The following is a 21,616-nucleotide window of genomic DNA, read 5'->3' as shown; positions in this document are numbered from 1 at the left end:
GTCTTGCTCGTTAACAGACGAGATTAGACAATTATTAGAGGTCTTGCACGTGAACAGACGAGATCAGAGAATTATTAGAGGTCTTGCTCGTGAACAGATGAGATTAGAGAATTGTTAGAGAGGTCTTGCTCGTGAACAGACGAGAATAGAGAATTATTAGAGTTCTTATTCGTAAACAGACGACATCAGAGAATTATTAGAGGTCTTCATGTGAACAGACGAGATTAGGGACTTATTAGAGGTCTTCACGTGAACAGACGAGATTAGAGAATTATTAGAGGTATTGCTCGTGAAGAGACAAGATTAGAGAATTATCAGAGAACTTTTAGTCGTGAACAGACGAGTTTAGAGAATTATTAGAGGTCTTGCACGTGAACAGACGAGATCAGAGAATTATTAGAGGTCTTGCTCGTGAACAGATGAGATTAGAGAATTGTTAGAGAAGTCTTGCTCGTGAACAAACGAAATTAGAGAATTATTAAAGGTCTTGCTCGTGAAGAGATGATATTAGAGAATTATTAGAGGTCTTGCTCGTTAACAGACGAGATTAGAGAATTATTAGAGGTCTTGCTCGTTAATAGACGAGATCAGAGAATTATTAGAGGTATTGCTCGTTAACAGACGAGATCAGAGATTTATTAGAGGTCTTGCTCGTGAACAGATGAGATTAGATAATTGTTACAGAAGCCTTGGTAGTGAACAGACGAGAATAGAGAATTATTAGAGGTCTTGCTCGTTAACAGACGAGATTAGACAATTATTAGAGGTCTTGCACGTGAACAGACGAGATCAGAGAATTATTAGAGGTCTTGCTCGTGAACAGATGAGATTAGATAATTGTTAGAGAGGTCTTGCTCGTGAACAGATGAGATTAGATAATTGTTACAGAAGCCTTGGTAGTGAACAGACGAGAATAGAGAATTATTAGAGGTCTTGCTCGTTAACAGACGAGATTAGACAATTATTAGAGGTCTTGCACGTGAACAGACGAGATCAGAGAATTATTAGAGGTATTGCTCGTGAAGAGATGATATTAGAGAATTATTAGAGGTCTTGCTCGTTAACAGACGAGATTAGAGAATTATTAGAGGTCTTGCTCGTTAACAGACGAGATCAGAGAATTATTAGAGGTCTTGCTCGTGAACAGATGAGATTAGATAATTGTTACAGAAGCCTTGGTAGTGAACAGACGAGAATAGAGAATTATTAGAGGTCTTGCTCGTTAACAGACGAGATTAGACAATTATTAGAGGTCTTGCACGTGAACAGACGAGATCAGAGAATTATTAGAGGTCTTGCTCGTGAACAGATGAGATTAGAGAATTGTTAGAGAGGTCTTGCTCGTGATCAGACGACATTAGAGAATTATTAGAGTTCTTATTCGTAAACAGACGACATCAGAGAATTATTAGAGGTCTTCATGTGAACAGACGAGATTAGGGACTTATTATAGGTCTTGCTCGTGAACAGATGAGATTAGAGAATTATTAGAGGTCTTGCTCCTGAACAGATGAGATTAGAGAATTATTAGAGGTATTGCTCGAGAACAGACGAGATTAGAGTACTATTAGAGGTCTTACACGTGAACAGACGATAATAGAGTGTTATTGGAGGTCTTGCTCGTGAACAGACGATATTAGAGAATTATTAGAGGTATTGCTCGTGAACAGATGAGATTAGAGAATCATTAGAGGTATTGCTCGTGAACAGATGAGATTAGAGAATTATTAGAGGTATTGCTCGTTAACAGACGAGATCAGAGAATTATTAGAGGTCTTGCTCGTGAACAGATGAGATTAGAGACTTATTATAGGTCTTGCTCGTGAACAGATGAGATTAGAGAATTATTAGAGGTATTGCTCGTGAACAGATGATATTAGAGAATTATTAGAGGTCTTGCTCGTGAACAGATGAGATTAGAGAATTGTTAGAGAAGTCTTGCTCGTGAACAGACGAGAATAGAGAATTATTAAAGGTCTTGCTCGTGATCAGACGACATTAGAGAATTATTAGAGTTCTTATTCGTAAACAGACGACATCAGAGAATTATTAGAGGTCTTCATGTGAACAGACGAGATTAGGGACTTATTATAGGTCTTGCTCGTGAACATATGAGATTAGAGAATTATTAGGGGTATTGCTCGAGAACAGACGAGATTAGATAATTGTTACAGAAGCCTTGGTAGTAAATTAAAATTAAACTCGTGTCCTCATCCCGAGGTGGTGCAGCTCTTTTCAGGCACACCCCCATTGGAGGTGAGCTGCATGTACCATTTTAACCACATGCCAGCCCTCCTGCCATTCTTAAATTTCTGGCAGTACCGGGAATCGAACCCGGGCCCCCGAGGACGGAAGCTAATAACACTAACCGTTACGCAGCCTTGGTAGTGAACAGACGAGAATAGAGAATTATTAGAGTTCTTATTCGTAAACAGACGACATCAGAGAATTATTAGAGGTCTTCACGTGAACAGACGAGATTAGAGAATTATTAGAGGTATTGCTCGTGAAGAGACAAGATTAGAGAATTATCAGAGAACTTTTAGTCGTGAACAGACGAGTTTAGAGAATTATTAGAGGTCTTGCACGTGAACAGACGAGATCAGAGAATTATTAGAGGTCTTGCTCGTGAACAGATGAGATTAGAGAATTGTTAGAGAAGTCTTGCTCGTGAACAGACGAAATTAGAGAATTATTAAAGGTCTTGCTCGTGATCAGACGACATTAGAGAATTATTAAGGGTCTTTCTCGTGAACAGAAGAGATTCCAGATTTATTAGAAATCTTGCTCGTGAACAGACGATATTAGAGAATTATTAGAGGTCTTGCTCGTGAACAAACGAAATTAGAGAATTATTAAAGGTCTTGCTCGTGAACAGACGATATTAGAGAATTATTAGAGGTGTTTCTCGTAAAGAGACAAGATTAGAGAATTATTAGAAAAGTTTTGCTCGTGAACAGACAAGATTCGAGAATTATTAGCGGTCTTAAACGTGAACAGTCGATAATACAGTGTTATGAGAGGTCTTGCTCGTGAACAGACGAGATTAGAGAATTATTAGAGGTCTTGCTCGTGAACAGACGATATTACAGAATTATTAGAGGTCTTGCTCGTGAACAAACGAGATTAGAGAATTATTAGAGGTCTTGCTCGTGAAAAAACGAGATTAGAGAATTATTAGAGGTCTTACACGTGAACAGACGATAATAGAGTGTTATTAGAGGTCTTGCTCGTGAACAGACGATATTAGAGAATTATTAGAGGTCTTGCTCGTGAATAAACGAGATTAGAGAATTATTAGAGGTCTTACACGTGAACAGACGATAATAGAGTGTTATTAGAGGTCTTGCTCGTGAACAGACGAGATTAGAGAATTATTAGAGGCCTTGCTCGTGGACAGACGATATTAGAGAATTATTAGACGTCTTGCTCGTGAACAGACACGATTAGAGAATTATTAGGGAAGTCTTGCTCTTGAACAGGCAAGATTTTCTTCTGAATAAGCGGAGCAAAGTTCTCTGTGAAACGTAAAGGATTTCACCTTGTGTTTTTTGAGACGGCAAAAGCTCAAAAGCTTGTTATCATGGCTACAAATGCATTTCTTTCTTTAACTTTATTTACCGACAGAAATTAAAAATAAAACCCCGTCACCTTGATTTTAATGAAGTCTTCGTCGTGAATTTCTCCTGTGGATGGAGGCATAGGATCGGTTCACAGAGGCCGGGCTGAGTGGTTCAGAAGGTTAAGGCGTTGGCCTTGGGAGGTTCGATCCTGGCTCAGTCCGGTGGTATTTGAAGGTGCTCAAATACGACAGCCCCGTGACGGTAGATTTACTGGCACGTAAAAGAACTCCTGCGGGACTAAATTCCGGCACCTCGGCGTCTCCGAAGACCTTAAAAAGTAGTTAGTGGGACGTAAATCAAATAACATTATTATTATCTGTTCACAGTATCTCTGTATGTCATAAGATCCGACGAACATGGAAGTGTGGCTTGGCGGCGACGGTCCCCTTAGTTGAGCCTGGAATTTCTTCCACATGTTAATCTTTTTGCAATTGTAATCGAAACCGACTTTCCACCTATTAGGTCGTGTTACGTACATTTAGTACGTGTTGAAGAGATGTTAAGTACAGAACAAAAATGGCCATCCAGACACCAGTGGGATCCGAACCCACAACCTCCCGATTTCGCGTCGGTTGCTCTACCAATTGAGCTATCGTGGCCTAGGCCATCTTTGTTCTGTTGGAAAGGATCTGAGCTACAGGTCTGGTACTACTACCATCACACTGTAGAGTGCGTTATTATACGTCGCACCGACGCAGATAGGTCTCATGGCAACAATGGGACAGAAAAGAGCTAGACGTGGGAAGGAAGTGGCCATGGCCTTACTCAAGGTGCAGCCTCAAAATTTGCCTGGCGTGAAAATGGGAAACCAAGGAAAACAAACTATTCAGGGCTGCCGACAGCGGGATTCGAAGTCACTATCTCCCGAATGCAAGCTGATAGCTCCGTGACCATACCCGACAGCCACTTGCTCGGTAGATGTCTGTTAGGACAGGATGTTCGCCCAGCTGTACTTCCTCTTAAAACATTAGTGCTTTTTCTGACTGGTTATCTAGTTGATCTAGTTGAACTTCCCACTAAAATAATAATAATAATCACCACTACCTTTCTAATAATAATGTTATTGGATTTACTTGCCACTAGCGGGTTCACCGATCTTCTATATATTGAAAAATTCTTTTGTTGTGAAGGCTTCCAGACTTCAGAATTCCCTGCCGGTATATATATATATATTTATTTCGTATGGCATGAGGATACATTGTTACAATTTGGTTATTAAAATATATGTACAATTACACGAAAAACAGTTTCATCTATACTCACAGAACGAGTACGTAATAAACAAACTATATTTATACATTTGAGCTCATCAATATCTGCATTGCTGCTAAAGCTGAATGTCCAGTTTTGTTAGCCAACTCACAGCTTCATCACTGGCCTCGTGGATATCCTTTATTGTCCCACTGAATCTTCGGAGTGGGCACCCTGTGACGATATGTTGAACGGTCTGAGGCACGTCAGAGCAGTCGCAATAAGGATCGCTGGTAATCTTCCACTTGTGTTTCCAGAAGTTGCATCTGCCATGTTGAGTTCTGATCCGATTAAGTGATGACCAGATTTTTCTGGGTAAGTTGAAACCAGGAGATTGCATAACTGGATCCGAAATTAGACCTAATCTGTCAGGGTTTGAAGCTGCCCACCCATCGCGCCATGCAGTGTTAGTATGAAATTCATCTTGGGCTAGCCTCTTTCCTAGTAACCAAGAAGGGTTCCTAGATTTCAGCCTGAGATCTTCAAGTAGGCAGTCTTGAAGAATTGTTAGAAGAGGATTGTCACAGCATTTAGCCCATTCTTTCTTCAGTGCCATTTGTCTTCGGAGATGAGGAGGTGGAATATTTGAAAGAACTGGTAACCAATCCAAAGGTGTGGATTGGATGGTTCCTGATATAGTCCTGCCGGTCATTGTCAGAAATAACACTTCTTTACCTAAGTTTAAGACCACTTGCTGAGACTACCTGCTGAATGCAGCTGACTAATTTGTATAAATGGATGAATGAATGGCCATGAGTTAGAAAAGGGTAATGTATTATTGTGTAGAATATTTAATGTACACTGACTGACAGAGCAAATGCAACACCAAGAAGGAGTGGTCAGAACTTTATGCCAATTGCAGGGTAGACTGACGTCACTGAGGTATGCTCATGATGTGAAATACGCCGCTGTGCTGCGCACGTAGCGAACGATAAATGGGACACGGCGTTGGCGAATGGCCCACTTCGTACCGTGATTTCTCAGCCGACAGTCATTGTAGAACGTGTTGTCGTGTGCCACAGGACACGTGTATAGCTAAGAATGCCAGGCCGCCGTCAACGGAGGCATTTCCAGCAGACAGACGACTTTACGAGGGGTATGGTGATCGGGCTGAGAAGGGCAGGTTGGTCGCTTCGTCAAATCGCAGCCGATACCCATAGGGATGTGTCCACGGTGCAGCGCCTGTGGCGAAGATGGTTGGCGCAGGGACATGTGGCACGTGCAAGGGGTCCAGGCGCAGCCCGAGTGACGTCAGCACGCGAGGATCGGCGCATCCGCCGCCAAGCGGTGGCAGCCCCGCACGCCACGTCAACCACCATTCTTCAGCATGTGCAAGACACCCTGGCTGTTCCAATATCGACCAGAACAATTTCCCGTCGATTGGTTGAAGGAGGCCTGCACTCCCGGCGTCCGCTCAGAAGACTACCATTGACTCCACAGCATAGACGTGCACGCCTGGCATGGTGCCGGGCTAGAGCGACTTGGATGAGGGAATGGTGGAACGTCGTGTTCTCCGATGAGTCACGCTTCTGTTCTGTCAGTGATAGTCACCGCAGACGAGTGTGGCGTCGGCGTGGAGAAAGGTCAAATCCGGCAGTAACTGTGGAGCGCCCTACCGCTAGACAACGCGGCATCATGGTTTGGGGCGCTATTGCGTATGATTCCACGTCACCTCTAGTGCGTATTCAAGGCACGTTAAATGCCCACCGCTACGTGCAGCATGTGCTGCGGCCGGTGGCACTCCCGTACCTTCAGGGGCTGCCCAATGCTCTGTTTCAGCAGGATAATGCCCGCCCACACACTGCTCGCATCTCCCAACAGGCTCTACGAGGTGTACAGATGCTTCCGTGGCCAGCGTACTCTCCGGATCTCCCACCAATCGAACACGTGTGGGATCTCATTGGACGCCGTTTGCAAACTCTGCCCCAGCCTCGTACGGACGACCAACTGTGGCAAATGGTTGACAGAGAATGGAGAACCATCCCTCAGGACACCATCCGCACTCTTATTGACTCTGTACCTCGACGTGTTTCTGCGTGCATCGCCGCTCGCGGTGGTCCTACATCCTACTGAGTCGATGCCGTGCGCATTGTGTAACCTGCATATCGGTTTGAAATAAACATCAATTATTCGTCCGTGCCGTCTCTGTTTTTTCCCCAACTTTCATCCCTTTCGAACCACTCCTCCTTGGTGTTGCATTTGCTCTGTCAGTCAGTGTATGTTATTATATACTCCAACCTCTGCTCCCATTGATGTATTACTACAGTGGTTAAGTGTAAGAGAGGGCCAACAGCCCTAACTTCACCACCTACAAATCATTATCAATAAATAAATAATTAATGAATGAAAGCAGGTATAAAAAATCATCTAAGAATACGGCTATGTTAAATATTTCAGGTCTCAGCGTGCCGTGCATCGCACAAATACACACTGACAAACACTTCTAGATATCACGGACAGAATACGGCTTCTCGTGTCTGGGACCGAAAATGGCTTCCTACGCCATGGACTTAAAATGGCTCCTTGAATTGTATTATCTATCTTATGGAAGTTACCTAGCGATAGTGAATCAGTACATTTAATCCTGATGACAGCAACTTTCATTGTTATATCCCAACACACGTTTTGCGCCAATTTTATCGTATGTAACTTATCAACTAACGCGCAAATAAAAAATCCGGCTTCTAGGTCCATTTGAACCCCCTTCCACACAAACACTTCCTTTTTTATTATAGACTAGTACATAAGCCTGTCTTCGTCAGTGGAATTACTATATATAAAGATTGAAAATTCTAAGTCCACCTATGTGGTGTAGTGTGATTAGCTGCCACCGCCGGAGAACCGGGTTCGATTCCCGGCTCTGCCACGAAATTTGAAAAGTGTTAGGAGGGCTGGAACGGGGTCCACTCAGCCTCAGGTCAACTGAGTAGAGGCGTTGGGGGTGGGGGTGGGGATACAATTCCCACCTCAGCCAACCTCGAAGATGTTTTCCGTGATTTTCCGTGGTTTCCCAATTCTCCCTGCAATTCCGGGATGGTACTTAACTTAGGGCCACAGCCGCTTCCTTCCCTCTTCCTTGTATATCTCTTCCAATCTTCCCATCGCCCACAAGGCCCCTGTTCAACATAGCAGGTGAGGTCACCTGGGTGAGGTACTGGTCCGCGTTCCCAGTTGTATCCCCGACCCAGAGTATGAAACTCTAGGATACTGCCCTTGAGGCGGTACAGGTGGGATCCCTTGCTGAGTCCGAGGGAAAAACCAACCCTGAAGAGTAAACAGATGAAGAAAGGAGAAAGAAAGAAACTACGTCAATATGACGAGTGAGACAATTCTGTAACAAGTACAAAAGTCTTGGTCGTGAGAGATTAATATTGTACTTTTCTTGTAAGGTATATATATAAACATTTGTGGATTAACATCTAAAACTCTATATATTATATATTGGAGTTAATTCCCGGAAAGAGCTCGTGAGTATGAAGGCCAATTATACCGTCCGCGGACGACAGCTACTTTGTAAGGCTGGGATTGTTTTACAGAGAATGTATCTTTGACACAGATGTCAGGCTCTGAGAGCGTTTCTTCCCGAATAATTTATGATCCATGGGAAGCACGGCCTACTCTGTCTAATGTGAGTGACGGGTTTAATTGGAGTATCGCTCCGGAGGGGCAGGTGGTGCGACAGTCTCAAAGAGAATACTCATCAACACTGACAGCGCTGTAATCAAACAGTGGATATACTGAAGCTAAGGTTACACAATATTTAGCTTCGTCCCTGTGTTTCTCAGCGAAAGGCTTACAGTAAAGCAGGATTTGCTTCGAGGTCGACAAGTAAAATATCAGCCATAATTTGTGATTGTAATCCAGTTAAATTAATCCCTTGGTAAATATTGAAACATCCTTTACTTCCATACCAAGCTACGGGGTTTGATCCCAGTATTTTTTATTCTGTTGTCAGAAACATACAGATAAGGCACAGTTTCAAATATTATGTTATATTCTTTATTTTTTTTTATTTTTTTTAAATTTTTTTTTATTCGCCTTTTCAAAAGTACAAAGTTACAAAGTACAAATCACATTGCAAATTAATTTTTTAAAATGACAGTTTAAAGAAAGGGACTGACCTGAAACCCAAAAGCACATCTGTAGAATTGTATACGAGTGTTGAGTCTAATAGAAACACTAAACTGCACGTTATAATTTAAGGAAAGAATCCAAAATTAGAATAACACTCTTTAAAAAAAAAATACAGAGTCATCTCACTGTTATCAGTTCTCAGTACCTCACCGGATAACATAACAGAAAATACATTTAAAAATGAAATAGATGTTTCGCAAATTTCTCTATGTTGCGGTTTTTTACCAGTTCCCAACGAGCAGTCTTGATTGATCTGATAAAGTCCACCAAAGTCCATCCACTCTTATCGTATGCCGTCAAATTCCAATGCACTGCCGCCGCTAGCAACCATGTTACAGCATTCACTGCTGATTTTTCCTCCAGTTGAAATTCGCCAATCATTAACTGCTCAGTCGATAAAGAAGACAGACCTCCGTGTATTTTCCGCACTGTATTGACAGTCCATGTCCAGACAAGTCGCGCTTCTCGACAAGATGTAACTCGGTGCACTGTGGTATCAACCTCGCCGCAACGTCCACACTTATTATCTTCAGACAAGTTGTGACGAAATCGTTTTGTTGCTGTTGGAACGATGTCATTAATTAACGAGTAGACTGATGACCTCCACGGGGTGGGTACTTGTTGATTGTTAGCGTTTGACCACACCATTTTCCATTTTCTTTGAGGAAATTTTTGTTCTACCGGTACTGGTCGCTGTAATCCTTTCAGCAGGTAAGTGTAGAAATTCTTTGTCGTGTGAAATTCTTTTCGTTCCTTCCGATCCTGCGGGAGGCTGTCAAGGATACCAACGATGGTTCGGAAAGCAGGATGTATATGCCTATGTCGACCACCTCTGACATCAGGCTCCGGCGGTGTAAGAAATGTCAGTTCTGTTCGAGTGTGCAACCCTGACAGTGATTTAAGTATTGTTCTTCCCAGCAGAGCCTTACACTTCAGGTCTACACAGATTAGGTTGAGTCCGCCATGTGTAACCGGCAAGTACAGCTGATCACGTCTCACCCGATATAGGGAACCTCTCCAAAGATAGTGGCCTAGACAAAGTTCTATACGCTGTGTTATTTGTTTTGTTGCAGGTAGGACTTGCGCAAAGTACCAAATTTTAGATAAAGCAAACACATTAATATGCCATACTTTTTGGATGAAATTCAGAGACCTGGTATGCTGCTGCATTAAGGTGTTTCTAACTTTATTAATTGTCGACGTCCAATTCTCGGTTAACATGTCTTTAAAATTTTGTTGGAAAACAATTCCTAAGATCTTCAACTTAGTTGCAATGGGCAGTGATCTATTAGGCGAAGGTGATGGATGACGGCCAAGAAGCAGCATTCCGGACTTTTTCTTATTTACGTTCGATCCTGAATCTTCTTCAAATTCGTGGATGATATGTAGAGTTCGCTCTTCGTCGGATGGTTCTGTTAGGATAACACACACATCATCAGCATACGCCCGTACTGTCACTTTTTGTGCACCGAGTGACAGGCCAAATATACACTGATTTATTCGGTGGAGAAATGGTTCTAGCGCTACGATGAACAGAAGCATAGAGAGGGGACATCCTTGACGAACTGATTTCCGTATAGGTATTTTCCCAGTTAGATGTCCATTTATAAGGATTCGTGAGGTAGCTATTCTATACAGTTCTTTAATGCACTCAATCAATTTAGGTGGAAAGGCGAAAGTTTGCATTGTGGACCATAGATATGGATGTTTTATTCTGTCGAAGGCCTTGTAGAAATCCAAACTTACGAGTGTCGTGGGAGGAAGGTTCGATGAGGCTTTGTCGTGTAACAGAATGATGTTTCTGAGCACTAACAGATTGGAGATAATATTTTGATCTGATGTCCCACACGATTGCCATGGTCCGATGATCTGTTTCAACTGCAGTTTTATTCGAGATGCTATTATTTTAGTGAAGATCTTGTAATCTGTATTTAGCAAGGTGATCGGTCTGAAGTCTTCCATTTCTAGAGGTCTTGTGGTTTTGGGAATTAAAATAATAATTCCCGACGTGAAATCTTCCATTAAGATGTGTGGCCGCTCTAGTATTTCTTGGTACACTTGCAACAGGTCACCCCCTATTATGTCCCACATTATTTTGTAGAATTCATAAATTATTCCATCTGGGCCTGGAGAGCTATGACGCTGTGCTTGGGAAAGTGCAGAGAGTATTTCCTCCGAGGTAATGTCTGCAATCAAACTTGACTCATACGATTTATTCAGTGTTGGTAGACCGTGCTGTAGGATGCTGTAAGAGGGCTGATTAATGGGTGGGTCGTCATGGAATAGTGTTGTGAAGTAGTCCGCACCAATTTTGAGAATGTCTGTCATCTCCGACTGTATGTGACCATGCTCATCCCGGAGTTTAGTAATTGCTTTCCTCTTCCCTTTACGTCTTTCAGTCAAAATGTGAAATAGTGAAGCACGCTCTTCTTCATATACTGAGGGGACTTTTGCACGGACGAACGCCCCTTTCAGATGATTCTCTTGAATATTAATGATAGTGTGTTTGAGTTCTTTCATTTCATTAAGGACATTCTCTCCACTGGCTTGCTGTCGTTGAAGCTGGTATAAAACTTCATAATAAAAATTCAAGGTATTCCTCTTTTCCTTTGCCCGTTGTTTAGAAATCTTTTGAAAAAATCGTTTAATTTCTGGTTTAACAGTATCCGTCCACCAGGTCACATGGTAATGGTATTTAGATCGTTTACTACGCAATTTCATCCATAGTGCTCGAAAATCATTTTGGACATCTTGGTCGTACAAGAGGGACGCATTAAGTTTCCAGAATCCATGCCCATGTAGAGGTGGTCGTATTGTTGTTGAGTAACGAAAGAGGAGAGCATGATGGTCACTGAAGGACACCGGTATAACCTCAGAACTGTGTAGCCTAGTTTTCATCTCTCGTGATATATACGCCCGATCTATTCTAGAAGCCGACCCAGCCCTGTAGAATGTAAATTGGACATCAGTTCCATGTTTCAGTTCCCAAACGTCATGTAACTGTAATCCCTCAACAAGATTTTGTAGGCTGCGACAGTTATTGAAATGTCCAGTTTGATCACGCGGATTTAATACACAGTTAAAATCACCGGCCAAAATTATGTCGTTAATAGGGCCCTGCACAAAATATCTGATGTCATCTTCAAATAAGCGTTCTCTGTCTAGACGCCCTTGCGAACCGGACGGAGCATAAACATTAATAAAAATGGTGTCCTCACATTGCACAGAAACAATTCTACCATTGGGATGAAACTCCGCGTCAGAAACAGTCAGTCCTGCTCGATATATTATAGCCGTACCTCGAAGTGATGGACCTACGTTTACTTTATATTCGTATCCCGACAGCCAGTCTAAGTTTGGATCATTAACTTCTTGAAGAAATAGGATATCTATGTCATGAACCCTGAGAAAATCCTGAAGGAGAGCTTGCGTGGTTAGACTTTTGACGCCGCCTACATTCAAGGTGGTGACACAACGTAGAAGAGTCATCTGCAGAAACAAGGGAAGAATCAAGGTAATTGTAGTAGAATTCATTCCGGTAGAAGGATGTGATTAAGCTGTTGTGGTCAATACACTGTCACACATACTCTGGTTTAGAGTTTCTATTATTTAAGCCGACTGCGTGAGGTACTACGCCTTTGGGTGTTGTACGGTTTTGATTCGTCACGTGCAACGTATTGTTTGACAACTTTCATCTGTAGGTTGTGAGAGTCCTTGGTACTGCCTGTCGTATTCGGGGTAGTCTTGTCACCTGCTAGCCACGTCACTGCACTTTCACTAACACTCGGTCCTGTAGGTGTGTTAGGATCAATTACAGGGTCAGCAAGGGAAGAATTGTCTAAATCCGGTGTAAGCTCCATGTCTGCACTGCGCAAGGAAGCAGGCTGTGTTTGTTTGTTGTCTGTAATTGGATGGTTTGTAAAATCTGGGTGTGTGTTCTTGTTGGTTAACTGAGTGTCTCCTGTTGGTGTATGAGTGTCGTCCTGAAGTTCCATATCCTCAGACCACAGCTGTCTTTCTAGTGGTGTATTTACTACTTGTTTCATTCCAACTGGGTTCTCGTCAGCTGCCGCCTGATCTACAGTCTCCCGTAGTGTCTGAATATTTTCCCCCTTCTCCGGGTTGTCGCTACAAAGTGTCCTGATTGCTTCTGCCGTACTACGAGGTAAAGATGTGTCTGCTATGCTGTCAGCTAGAAGCGAGGTTTCTTGAAAGTTGTGTTGTTGTTTATGCGGAGTGTGAGTAATACTCTCTAATACGGTTGGGTATTCAGGCGAGAGAACGCCGACTTCTGCATCTGTTGTATTGCTTAGTGTACTGCTCCCATCAGACTCGGCCACTGCGGAGCTGTATGTTTGTTTTCTACTCAGCGCGGAACGCGCTTTCCTATTGGGACAATCTATTTGAAGGTGTGTCGTTTCTTTACAATAGAAACATGATTTTGATTGTCCTTCGTACGATAGTAGAATTCTACAATCATTCAGCATAAGCTGAGACGGGATAGGGTACTTAAGTTCTATTTTTACAATTCGTATGCCATTACTTACATCAGAAAATTCGTAGGCTTCATTCCACCGTTCTTCCTGGATGTCTTTGACTACTCCATATGTAGAGAGCACTCGTGCAAGACGATCGTTGCTTACTTCTGGAGGGAGGTTGAACACACGTACGCGTTTAGTTAACGTGTCCGCTGCCGAAACCGTTACTTTAGTGGTACCACCATTAGTTAATAGAAAAGTTTTCACTCCTTCGTGACGTGCTAGAAGGTTTTCATAAAGAGTCACAGATACTAGTTTTATGTACACAGCATTTTCTCCGTTATTTAACTGTATAGCAATCACTTGGTCTCTGTTAAGTTTTAGTTCGTGACTAATCCAACGATGGATTTCTAAAGGTGAAGGCCTATTAATCCTGTCGTCGAAAACACATTTTATAGTGTTCTTCCTGATACTTGCCATGATTGTACGTACAATTTCCCAAGAACTACACAAAATATGTATTAGGAACACACACTTGCACTACGCGATAACCGCACAGTACCGACACGCCGCTTGCCGTGTTACCTCGGCCGAGGTTACGCACGAACTGTTTATGGAGTAATGCCCGACTCGTTGGCTGAATGGTCAGCGTACTGGCCTTCGGTTCAGAGGGTCCCGGGTTCGATTCCCGGCCGGGTCGGGGATTTTAATCGCTTCTGATTAATTCTTCTGGCTCGGGGAATGGGTGTATATGTCCGTCCCAACACTCTCCTCATCATATTATCAGACAACACACTACACTACCAACCACCACAGAAACACGCAATAGTGCTTACATCCCTCCATAGAGGGTTGGCGTCAGGAAGAGCATCCGGCCGTAAAAACAGGGCCAAGTCCACATGTGTGACGCAGTTCGCACCCGCGACCCCACAGGTGTGGGAAAAAGCGGCAGGAAAAGAAAGAAGACGATTCTTTATGGATTAATGAAGGTCTTCTTGTGCTCAGGAGGCTGGACGCAGTTGGCATTGCGGTAAGAGATGTACAGTATGGACTTCTCCACATTCACACTGAATATCATTCTTATCAGAGTATCCCCATCTGCCTAAACTAACCTTTGACTTGCCCACTCCGAATCTCAATCTATTTATGTACTTCCAAGTCAGCCATTCCTCATCATGGCGAGGACCCAAAGTTCCCGAAATTCTTTTCCAACCAGTGGGAATGTAGGTCGTAGTCTTCCACAGTTGTAGCCTACGTTGTACGTTTTCGGTATACAACGATTTGAAACAAAAAGCTTCAGACCTTCGTGAATGAACTCAATCTCGATTTCGGAAGACCACCCAGTATCAAACGGACAGCCTTTTACAAAAACAATAACAACGTTGTTTCCAAAGTGTGTTAAGTAATTCAACTTCAAAGATATATTTATAACAGTGCGTTCCATAATCCTTCTAAATTTCATGAAAACCAGACAGGGCTTTTCATGTAATGGTACTACAAAGTTGTTGTTTACAAAAAACGGGCAAGAAAATAGGTACTTTTTGCATTCTGCCTAATATAACTTTCACAAGAAACATAATACAAATATTCAAATACCACCGAAGAACGCAGAATAAAACAAGCTTTACGATGGTGTGATTATATTTTAGATTGGTGGACTAATTCAAATTTTATTAGCGTTTAAAATCGACTGCACATACTTTCTGCGCCGACAGTAGCTTTTTCGGGGGTGGTTGTAAGTTCTTTTGATGTTCTAAAGAAGTTTTTCCATGATGTGGTTTGTACCCAGTATACGTCAGGGAAATTTGGGGGATATTAAACGCGACAGTCCCATAATCTTTCGTATTAAATTTATTCCGTGGATCAGTGGCAGAGTACCGGCTTCCGGATCCGAAGATCGTAGTTTTAGACCCAGCAAGGTAGTCCGAATATTTAAGGATGAATGGAAGTGATTGTGGTGTTGGAGATATTGTTTTAAGAGGAAGTACAACTAAGAAACTATCCGCTATAATACTAATCAGGGAGAAAAAAATGGAAGGGATCCGACACTTAGAAAAATGAACGTATCGGCCGAGGAAAGACAAGGACCACGAAGGGCGTGAAAATGAGAGACTCTCTAGCCCTTGGAAAGTAATAGCGTCGGGGTCGGAAAGAACAAGAGTTGACAAAGGGAGGTCGGATAGGATAACCTACATGAAAATGAAGAGCGGAAAGATGCAAGGACTCAACTGAAGGTTCCCGTGGTCACCGACACACGCTCCCAAGTTGAGCGTCCCTGCGGCCCCTAGTAGTCACCTCTTACGAGAGGCAGGGAATACCGTGGGTGTTTCCTATCGTCAAAGAATAGTTATTGGGACGTAAAAATCAATAACTTTATTATTATTACTACTAGTAAATGTACCTATGCTTCGTAATGGTATTCTAAATTGTATACTGATTTCTCCGTAGATTACCGTAAAGGCAGTGAGTAAGATTACATTCAATTGCATGTCTCTTAGCGCTATCCGAGAAACAAAACAGGGAGGGCATCTTGCGTTGTTCCCGATGTAAGGTAGGCATTAGGGAAGTTTTGTTGAGAATGGCAGGCCACATTTGCTACTGCGAATTGCAATCGAGTTCGGGAGTTTCTACCATAACTGCAGGCTCACTTTGCAACTGTCATTCACAGTAGAGAGGGAGAGTTTTCATTATAAGGAGAGTTGTAGATCTCTGCAAACTAAACGGCGATTGTGATATCTGTTTTGAAATACGATTTACCGTTTAGCCCCCAACTACCCCGAAACGAAGGTCTGCACCGTCATTAAAATGCATCCATATTTCGATAATGTCCGGAGCCCAAACTTTTACATTTGAATAACTTCGAAATTTTCCTCGAAGAAAAGAGTGTCCAGCATTCGGGATTAGCACTCGCATAAATATGGAGTAATTAAGGAAGAAAATAGTACAGTTAAGGAAGTCGAAATGAATAGAAAAACGGATTATAACTGAAGACAGCCGTATAGGACAGATATATAAATACCAAGTGGATGTATTTGAAAATAAAATGCACTTCACCAAATAGTGATGGTATGAGCTACGGATACAAAAAGGCGGTAACAAAGGAGAAATTTAGGTGCAGGAATTTTTAGGTAAACAGATAAGAAAATGACTTATAGTGTTATTACTTAAGCCTAAAGAGGCAAGGCAGAGGCAAGAAATTGAAACGGAAAACACTTCTTTTTGCTAGTTACTTTATGTCGCACCGACACAGATAGGTCTTATGGCGACGATGGGACAGGGAAGGGCTAGGAGTGGGAAGAAAGCGGCCGTGGCCTTAATTAAGGTCCATCCCCAGCATTTGCCTGGTGCGAAAATGGGAAATCACGGAAAACTATTTTCAGGGCTGCCGACAGTGGGGTTCGACCCTACTATCTCCCGAATACTGGATACTGGCCGCACTTAAGCGACTGCAGCTATCGAGCTCGGTGAAACGGACAACAGAAGTAGAATGTAAATACAGTAAAAATTATAGCAAACGCCAGAAAACACCTTACAGTGTGAAATAATGGGCTACTTTCTGCAGTACTGTTCAAATATTAACAACGCTCCTCAGTGCTCTTCGAGGACGATTGTAACCTCCAACGGTATTTCGCCAATATCCCGCAGAATGGCAGTTTGACGTCTCTCTCGATTTCTACCCAAGGAATAACCACAAGTTTACAGGAATGATGACGAAAATGGCAATTTTCTTTTTAATCCGACATCTTCATTATTCAAACTATAGGACCTCTTCTTCCCCCCCCCCCTCTCCGCTGTGATTAGTCTCAGAGATGATAGTTGCCCAGATGTATTTCCCCTTTTCTAGCCTTGTGTGACCCTTCTCTTTCTTTTGTCGATGTTTTCCATTTTCTACTCTGCTTAGTGTTAAGACAGAATGATTGACCAGCTATGTTTCCTCCTCAAACAAAAGTTACCATCACTTCCTGGTATTTTCTAGTCTTTTTCCCGTGCCTTTACTCCTCAAAAGGTCGATTTGACGTCAGATCTCAAACCATGCTGTCTACTGGGAATATAAATTATTAAATGTTAAATTCGAAAAACTCATCATAGCGGCTATAATGCTATGGTCAACTTCGACGTTTCATTTAATAATACAATTGGCTTTCTGTGCCAAGAACAACTTTCACGCTTTTTGAAGACGCTGAGGTGCCAGAATTTTGTGCCGTAGGTGTTCATTTACGTGCTTGTAAATCTACCGACACGAGGCCGAGGTAGTTTTTCATATTTTCGCCTTTTGTGGCCCTTAACTTTCTTCTGCTGTTGACTTCATTCTTAGAGAGAGGAGGGAATCACAGCCGAAGGACAGGAAATCAAAACTTTGCCGATGATACTGTTATTTTAACCGAGTCAGCAGAAGATTTGGGGAAATTCCTGAATGGTTTGGAGAGTCTTTGAGAAGAACAAGATAAAAATAAAGAAGTCCAAAACAAAAGTAATGGAGTGCATTCGAACAAAGTCAGGTGATGCAGGGAACATTAGATTAGGAAATGAAGTCTTAAAGCATAGTAAAATAGTAAAATAACTCACGATGGAAGAAGTTAGGAGGACATAAAATGCCGAATAGCACACGTACGGAAGGCATTTCTTAAGAAAAGGAATTTGCTCCCTTCGAACATTGATAAAGGAATTAGAAGAATGTTTTTCTTTGAAGATTTTCGTCTGGAGCGTGGCATTTTATTGAATTAATATGGGCGATAACTAGCTCAGAAAGAAAGAGAATAGGAGATTTTGAAATGTGGTGTTACGGAAGAATGTTGAAGGTGAGATGGTAAATATCCAATCACGAATGAAGGAATGCTGAATTGATTTGGAGAGAGGAGGTAGATTTGGCCAAATTTGACCAGAATAAGTGAAGAGAGGGAACGATAGGACACATCTTAAGATAACCAGTACTTGGTCAGTTATTTTTTGAGGGAATTATAGACGACAAGAACGGTAGAAGTAGACCAAGGTATGAATATGACAAGCACACTAGAGCAGATGTAGGATGTAGTATAGTACGTACAGGCCATGGAGGTCCTTGAAGGGTTGGAAACTAAAGGTTCAGCACTTGATAAGGTAGAGTGGTTAGCTCTACGCCCGACCACATTTGCCCCCCCCCGCCCCCAGTAATTAACCTGGTACTAATTTTTGGTGTAGGCTGAGTGAACCTCAGGGCCATGTGCACCTCTGGAAGTGGACATCTCATTTCCCCCGTCTTTCTGGGCGAAATGAGCACGCCTTTACCGCATCGATCAGGCAGTTCCTGAGCCAACAGCACGTGGTGTTCCCAAGCGGTCACCCATTCGAGTACTAACCACGCTCAATGTTGCTTAACTGCGGTGATCGGATGAGAACCGGCGTATTTAACATAGTATGGCCGTTTGTAAGGATGCAGTAGTTAAATATAAATGGAAAAGGTTAGCACATTATAGGGTGGCATGGAAACTGCATCAAACCAGTCTATGGACTGATGACCCTAACAACACAAAGGCGATTATTATCTAGTTGTATTGCAGATCTCATTAAACAATTTACACCACCGTAAAAAATCAACACAACTATAAAACTCATTCAACCTTCGTCCATTAATGATATGCAAAGTAATAGCTGTTCAATCGAATCTTTATTATTCAGTGCAGCAAACAGGATTTCATTGAATTTTCAGCGTAGTTTGCACTGCATAAAATGGTTGTGTAAACATTCGCTGTGTTGGATTAAATGTGCTTTCAACTAAAGTGCAGCAATTTGCATGCGTATTTCCAGCTGATCTCACATGTAAATAGAACAGACTTAATGTATTTTAATGTAATTAGGTTTATAACTGTCCGTATCATGTCGTCACGTCTCATTATTCGTCTCTTGACGATGTGCACTCTGAATACACACGTGGGAAAGAATAATACCAACACTAATCTTTACAGCGTTCAGTTCGACTCCTTGGCTGAATGGTCAGCTTTCGGTTAACAGGGTCCTGGGTTTGATTCCTAGCTGGGTCGGGGACTCTAATCGCGTTTGACTCGTTATTCTGGCTGGGGGCTTGTGTTTGAAGAGATGAATTTGCTTTACGTCGCACCGACTGAGAGAGGTCTTATGAGAACGATGGGATAGGAAAGGGCTAGGAGTGGGAAGGTAGCGGCAGTAGCCTTAATTAAGGTGCAACCCCAGCAGCACCTTGCCTGGTGAGTAAATGGGAAACCACGGAAAACGGGGTTCGAACCTACCATCTCCTGTAAAATCTCACAGCTGCGCTGCCCTTACCGCACGACCAACTCGCTCGATGTGTTTGCTTATGTTTGCCCCAACATTCTTCTCTTCATTTTCATACAAGAAAACATACTACCAACCACCTCAGGAACACGCAATGGTGGTTACATCCCTTCAGGTTGGCGTCAGGACGGGCATCCGGCCGTAAAACAGGGAAAATCCACACACGCGCGCGCGCGCGTGTGTGTGTCTCAGTTCTCACAGGTGTAGTAAGAGCAGTAGAAGAAGAGAAAGAAGAAGAAGAAGAAGAAATCTTTACAGCGTCCGCCTCTGTGGTGTAGTGGTTATTGTGATCAGGTTTCTACCCCGGTGGCTCGGGTCCAATTCCCGGCTTTGCTGCGAGATTTGAAAAGTGGTACGAGGACTGGAACGGGGTCCACTCACTGTCCTCGAATTGATTTTCCGTGTTTTCCCACTACTTCTCCAGGCAAATGCCGGTATGATACCTAACTTACGATCTAGGTCACTTCCTTCTCTCTTCCTCGTCTATCCCTTACAATCTTCCACAATGCTCCTGTTCAGCACAGGAGGTGAGGCCGCCTGGGCGAGGTACTGACCTTCCAACCCAGTTGTATCACGGACCAAAAGTCTCACGCTCCAGGCACTGCCCTTGAGGATGCAGAGGTGGGGTCTCTCGCTGAGTCCGAGGGAAATACGGACCCTGCACCGTAAACGGATAAAATAAATCAATAAATAATCTTTACATACAAACATATTCGAACGGGGCTGTTCGACCTCACGGCTGAAAGTTTGCACATATAATTTGTACCATGTTAATAAATATTGTCAGAATAAAGTTCCTAGCCAGCAAACCAAACCCCATGGCGCAACAGCCCCGAAGGGCCATAGCATACCAAGCGACCGCTGCTCAGCCCGAAGGCCTGCAGATTACGAGGTGTCGTGTGGTCAGCACGACGGATCATCTCGGCCGTTAGCCTTGGATTTATAGACCGGGGCCTCCATATCACCGTCAGATTTCTCCTGAATGGTAAGCACGTAGGCTGAGTGGACCTCTAACCAGCCCTCAGATCCAGGTAAAAATCCCTGACTTGGCCGGGAATCGAACCCGGGGCCTCCGGGTAAGAGGCAGCAAATCTACCCCTACACCGTGGGGCGAGCTTGACATTTTTAAGCTTATATCTAATTCTTAATTCTAAACAAGTTTTCACATCTTCAAAATCATGAGTTCTGAAACATTTTCCCCACTGGGGAAATAGATACGCTCGGCTGTGGCTCCAATAAATCTCATCCCAGGCGCTGTCGATAAGTATATTGTGCTCACATTCGTGACGTTTGGACTATTTTGGAATTATGATTAACAGTTTTATCCCTTCGGATGCGTTCTTGATAGTTTCGAAGTCATGTATTATCCATTTGTACTCCCTGCCGGTCGGGGAATAAAACGGGTCCACAGAAGACTTTTCTTTGGGAGCATGGGTTGGTGACGTTGCTTTCAATTACTTGTGTCAGGCTCCTCACTATTGTCTATCCCATCCGACCTCCCTTGGTCAACTTTTGTTTTCCCGACCCCGAAGCTAGGCCTACTTGGTTTGTAATGCCTAGGAATTCTTTCATTTTCACGCCCTTCGTGACCCTTCCCTTTCGCCGATTCCTTAATTCTTCGATATGTCGCATCTCTTCCGTTTTCTCTCGGAATGAGAATGATTGCCCAGTTGTACTTCATCTTAATTACCACCGCCGGTGTAAGCTGGGATCGAACCCTGAAACTGGGGATCAGGATGCCAGCGCCGCACTGCCTGAGCCACTCAGCAGAGCTCAAACTTATCTCTTCTTGTTAGTGTTAAAATGGGATGGATACCTAGCGCTTGTACTTCCCCTTGAAGT

General features: G+C 43.0%; 1 protein-coding gene and 1 pseudogene across 1 annotated transcript in view; both read right to left on the bottom strand.

Annotated features, from left to right (window-relative positions):
• The window catches only part of LOC136875448 (uncharacterized), a 147,007-nt gene that overhangs the window by 29,811 nt on the left and 95,580 nt on the right, over positions 1-21,616 (bottom strand). The gene's annotated exons all lie outside the window — the stretch shown is intronic.
• LOC136876645 (5S ribosomal RNA) lies at positions 18,774-18,892 on the bottom strand (annotated as a pseudogene).

The sequence above is a fragment of the Anabrus simplex genome, chromosome 6, assembly GCF_040414725.1.
Source record: "Anabrus simplex isolate iqAnaSimp1 chromosome 6, ASM4041472v1, whole genome shotgun sequence".
NCBI lineage: Eukaryota > Metazoa > Arthropoda > Insecta > Orthoptera > Tettigoniidae > Anabrus > Anabrus simplex.
This window is presented reverse-complemented; position numbering and strand designations above follow the sequence as displayed.